Raw genomic sequence first — 4,990 nt, forward strand, 5'->3', positions numbered from 1 at the left:
CTCCACACTCTCCTTTTGAGTAAATCTTCGGAGATTTGCTTGAGTGTTTAGAGCCATTGGCATGTTGTAAAATCCATTTATGGATTAGCCTCTGCTTTTTTGACAAATAGCCTCACATTCTCCCAAAGTATTCTCTTGTCCAATGTGGAATTCTTGGATGATTCTGTAATAGCAAGTTAGCTAGACCCTTAGGCAGCAAAGCAGCCTCAAACCACCATGCTTCCAACACCATATTTTACAGGCGGTATAAGGTTCTTTTGTTTGTATTTAGTTTTTGCTCGGTATGATGTCTGATGTCTTTGCTAGTAAGAATGACATCAGAGGATTTTTTCCATCCTCTGTACTTGTGTTCTTGAGTATTGGAACTAGTCTTCAGCAATGGAAGATGATGTAAAACAGGTACACGAGAATACAAGTACGCTCAAGCATGCATATTGAGAAACACCCTTAGAAATGGGGCAACCTTGTTGCACCACTGTCATGCATACAGTCTTCGAATGCAACCTTAAGGATGCAGCCCCTAAATTCAGACACAGCTGTTGTGAAACTTTGACATTCCTCTAAGACCACGAATCATTCTTGCAGGCCTGCGTTGAAGCCTTTCTAAGGCAGCAATGTCCTTTTTAAGGTAAAGTGACCAAACCTGCCAAGATTACCAAGAAATTGTATAATCTTAGCATCACCTCCCTTGACTTAAACTCCACACACCTAGAGATGTAATCCAACATCCTATTGCCTTTTTTAATTGCTTCCTCACACTGGTGAGAGTGGGACATGGAAGCATCAACATACACACCAATGTCTTTCTCATAATCAGCTACCTTTATTTCAGTGGAACCCATAAAATATCTGTACTTTATATTTCCGCATGGATTACCTTACATTTATCTACATTAAATTTCATATGCCAGGTTTCAGCCCAGTCGCTAATTAAATCAAGATCTCGCTGTAGCATTGTCACGCCCAGCTCCGTCCGATCCTGTGTGCCACGCCCACCTCGTTACCTCCTGTTTCTGCCTGATTGTTCTCACCTGTTGCTCGTTACCCTTAGCTTGTCTTTTGTATTTAGTCCTCATCTGAGTCAGTCTTCCCCAGACTTGTCATTGATGTTCGCTGTCGTGCTTCCTCGGTCCTGTTTAACTTTAATAAATCCCCGTTTTTACCCGACTTCCTGGCTCCTCTCCCCTGCTTGCCGGTTTGCTGGTGCCCGATCGTGACAAGCATCTGTGCCACTAGTTCAGTATCTGCCACACCACCCACCAGATTTAACCAGTTTACTGTGTATATTGGTGCCGAGATCATTAATGTAAATTAGGAATAACAGTGGCCCTAAAACTGAACCCTGCAGTACCCCATTATGAATGCAAGCCCACTGTGACATTGTGCCTCTAATAACTACCCACTGCTTCCTGTCTGTTAACCAGTTTTCAATCCAAGCTGCTACATTTCCTAAAATCCCTGCTGCTTACAGCTTAAGCAGGAGCTGTTTCTGGGGGACAACATCAAAAGCCTTCTGGAAATCCAAGTAGATTAGTTAAACAGGATCTACAGTACCTCTCCTAAATCCATGTTGGCTATCCCTCAGGATGTTATTTGAATCCAGGTGATCAACCATTTTAACTTGGATTATAGCTTCCATTACTTATCCAGTTATGCAAGTTAAACTGATTGGCCTATTGTTTGCTGGATTACTTCTATAATATCCATCCATATTCTGAAACTGCTTAATCCCAACTGCGGTTAAGGGGGGGAGGGGGGGGGGGACTGGAGTCTATCTTGGGAGCAATGGGTGCAGGGAGGAACCAACCCTGGGCAGTCACCAACACACTGCAGGGTGCACACACACAATTTAGACTCACCAATCAACCTATCCTGCACACGTTTGGACTGTGGGAGGAAACCAGAGCCCCCTGTGAACACAGGGAGAGTGTGTAAGCTCCACACAGAAAACACCCAGGGACAGAACCCAGGACCTTCTTGCTGTGAGGCAGCAGCGCTAACCACAGCGCCACCGGACTGCCCCCACTTCTGCCCCCCACTTCTGTCCCTTTTTTTCCAATATGGCCGTTACATTAGCATTCTTTCAATCCGAAGGTTCCACACCAGCAGATAAGGATTTCTGAAATAGTAAAGTCGACAAATAACATCCCTCATCTCTTTTAAAACCATAGGTAATATGCCATCAGGGCCCAGTGATTTATTTATTTTCAGCTTAGCTAGGCTTTGTAGCACATCCGCTTCAGTTATACAGATATTAGTCATAGATGAAGCTGGATTAGGAATAAGAGTTCATATGTTACTTGTGTCCTCTACAATGAATACCAATGCAAAACAATCATTAAGCTCATTAATTACAGTATTTAAATTTCATTTTCAATTATAAGACCCTTACTATCCTGCAGATTGGTGATTTCAGCTTTTAGGGCTCTTTTGGAGTTTGGAGAAACTTTTCATGTTGTCCTTAGCCTCTAATGCAACCTTACTTTCAACGTTACTTTTAACATTACTTTTTAACTCAACCTGTAGACTTAGATACTCCTACTTTATTCCGATACCATTAGTTATTTTCCATTTGTGGAACAGAGCCCTTTTCCTCCTGACTTTATTCTTAATTTCAGTAATAAACCAACTTGGTTGCAGTTTCCAAGATTTAGTTTTGCTAGAAACATTCCTCTTGCACTTGCAATAGTGTGCTTTTAAAAAATTCCCATGCCTCGTCAACAGGTTTGTTATTTAACTCCATCCAGTTTACAGCTTCTAGTTTCAGTTCCATACCATTAAAGTTATAACTAGGAGCTACACAATAGTTTGAAAAGAGATTTAGTGTTTTCTTGTAGTGCTCAAAACAATAAGTAATGCAATCATTTCTGTTTTATTATGCAGTTCTATAGACTTCGCCCAGACAAAAGCTGGATTTTCTGGTTCTGAATTTCCTACTTTTTCATCTAAACATCAATGTACTGAAAATGACTATTTTCGTGTTCTATATCATTACTGTTACCTTTATTTATAACATTATTAGTTTGATGTTTTGGAGACTTCATCGAGGGTAGTATCTCATCAGCTCTTTTCATCTTACCATCAATGAAATAAAAATGCTTCATCTTTTCTTCCTCATCAAAAGACTTGGAAGGAGATGGGAGATCCAGGGTGAGATGTTTTGGTTCAGTTTCACATCACCCTCACTTTCCCTAGAAGGCAATGTTATTTCATTCTGGAGTTTTTCTTCAGCTTCTGCTTTGATAGATGTGGCATTCTCTTCACGCTGCTCATTCTGTTCCTCCTCTTTTACCTTCAACAGGTGGATTTTTGCAGTCTGCTTCGGGTCGGAGTAGTCTCACTCAACATCTTTTTCTGGTTCACCTCCAGGAGCTGGCTTTGATGTTTCACCATCGGGTCGGAGTAGTCTCACTTCAGCACTTCATTTCAGCATTTCAGGTTCCATTTTGGTTTGTATAGCTACATCCTCAGTTTCACCACCAGATGATGCTGTTTCATCTTGGGGTTTCTCTTCAGCTTCCCATAGCATTTTCTTCACTCAAGTCAAGTCAAGTGGCTTTTTATTGTCATTTCAACCATGTACCAGTGATACAGTACATAGTGAAATGAGACAGCGTTCCTCCAGGACCATGGTGCTACATATAACACTACATCGACACAGGACTACATAAAGTGCAAGTGTACAAGAAGTGCAAACATTGCAAAAACAGTGCGACACAAGACAGTGCAATAGAATAAATAGAGGAGATGACAGTAAGACATGTCTTATGAGTAAGACAGGCTAAGTGTAAAGTGCAACAGTGCAATAGGTTGTGCAAAAAGTTATTGAGGTAGTGGACTGTGTAAAGGTGTGTATGTGTATCAGTCCGGTCTATGATTGTTCAGAAGTCTGATGGCTTGGGGGAAGAAGCTGTGAAGAAGACTGGCAGTGAGGGCCCGAACGCTCCGGTACCTCTTGCCAGAATGCAGGAGGGTGAAGAGCTGGTGTTGAGAGACCAGGAGAGGTTCTCCGCCAGGTGAACACCAAGGAATTTGGTGCTCTTGACGACCTCCACAGATGATCCAGTGATGTTCAGTGGACAGTGATCGCTCCGTGCTCTCCTGAAGTCGACAATCATCTCTTTTGTAACTCAGTTATTTCTGCTCCTCTTCCAGCATCAGGAGGTGGATTTTCTCTTTCTGCTTTGGGTGGAGTCACCTCACTTTCTGCATCTTTTTCAGATTTGCCTTCAGGTTCTGTCATTTACGCCTTTTCTTTTTAATTCTCTCCTTTTCTGTTATTGTTTGCCTGTATTCATGTTCGTGTTGTTTCTTTTCCCAGTATAATCTTTTGTCCTTTTTCTTTTCTCTGTGTTTTCATTTATATCATATAATGTCATTTGTTTTTCTATTGTCTTTTCATTGTACTGTTTACTTATTTGAATCATTTTCTTTGCAAACTCATTTCTGATTTGGGGCTTTTCTGAATATGATTTATTTAATTTTCAAATTCAGCTGGCATTGCAAATTTATACTGTCTCCTCTGTTTTTTTGTGGATATTTTTAGTTTCTTTTTTTGTATTCTTTAAATTGCTTTTTAGTTTTCTTCTCTAATTTTGCAAATATATATTTTATTGCTGCCTGAATAATACTTATAGCTGCTCTGTTTCTCATGTTTTTGCTTTAGTGCTTCACTTTCAGCTTCATATTTTAATATCATTACTTTTTGCAGGTTATTTATTTCTGTCTTTGTTTTATTGCTTTTGTTTTCTATTTTTAACACTGCAATGAAATCTTAATTTGTAACCGTTTTTTATTTCTTCTGCTTAACACATTTCCATGAAGTTGCCTTTTCTTCTAAATTTATGGTTTCCACCTGGTTATCAGTATTTATTTGCTTTTCATTATATGTATTTTCAGCTGATTCATTCATGTTAAAATTCTATTTCTCACTTATTTCAGATTTTAATTGTCTTTCAGATTCAAAATATATTTTATTATGTGCTTCTTC

Source organism: Paramormyrops kingsleyae, chromosome 2 (genome assembly GCF_048594095.1).
Source record: "Paramormyrops kingsleyae isolate MSU_618 chromosome 2, PKINGS_0.4, whole genome shotgun sequence".
Lineage (NCBI taxonomy): Eukaryota > Metazoa > Chordata > Actinopteri > Osteoglossiformes > Mormyridae > Paramormyrops > Paramormyrops kingsleyae.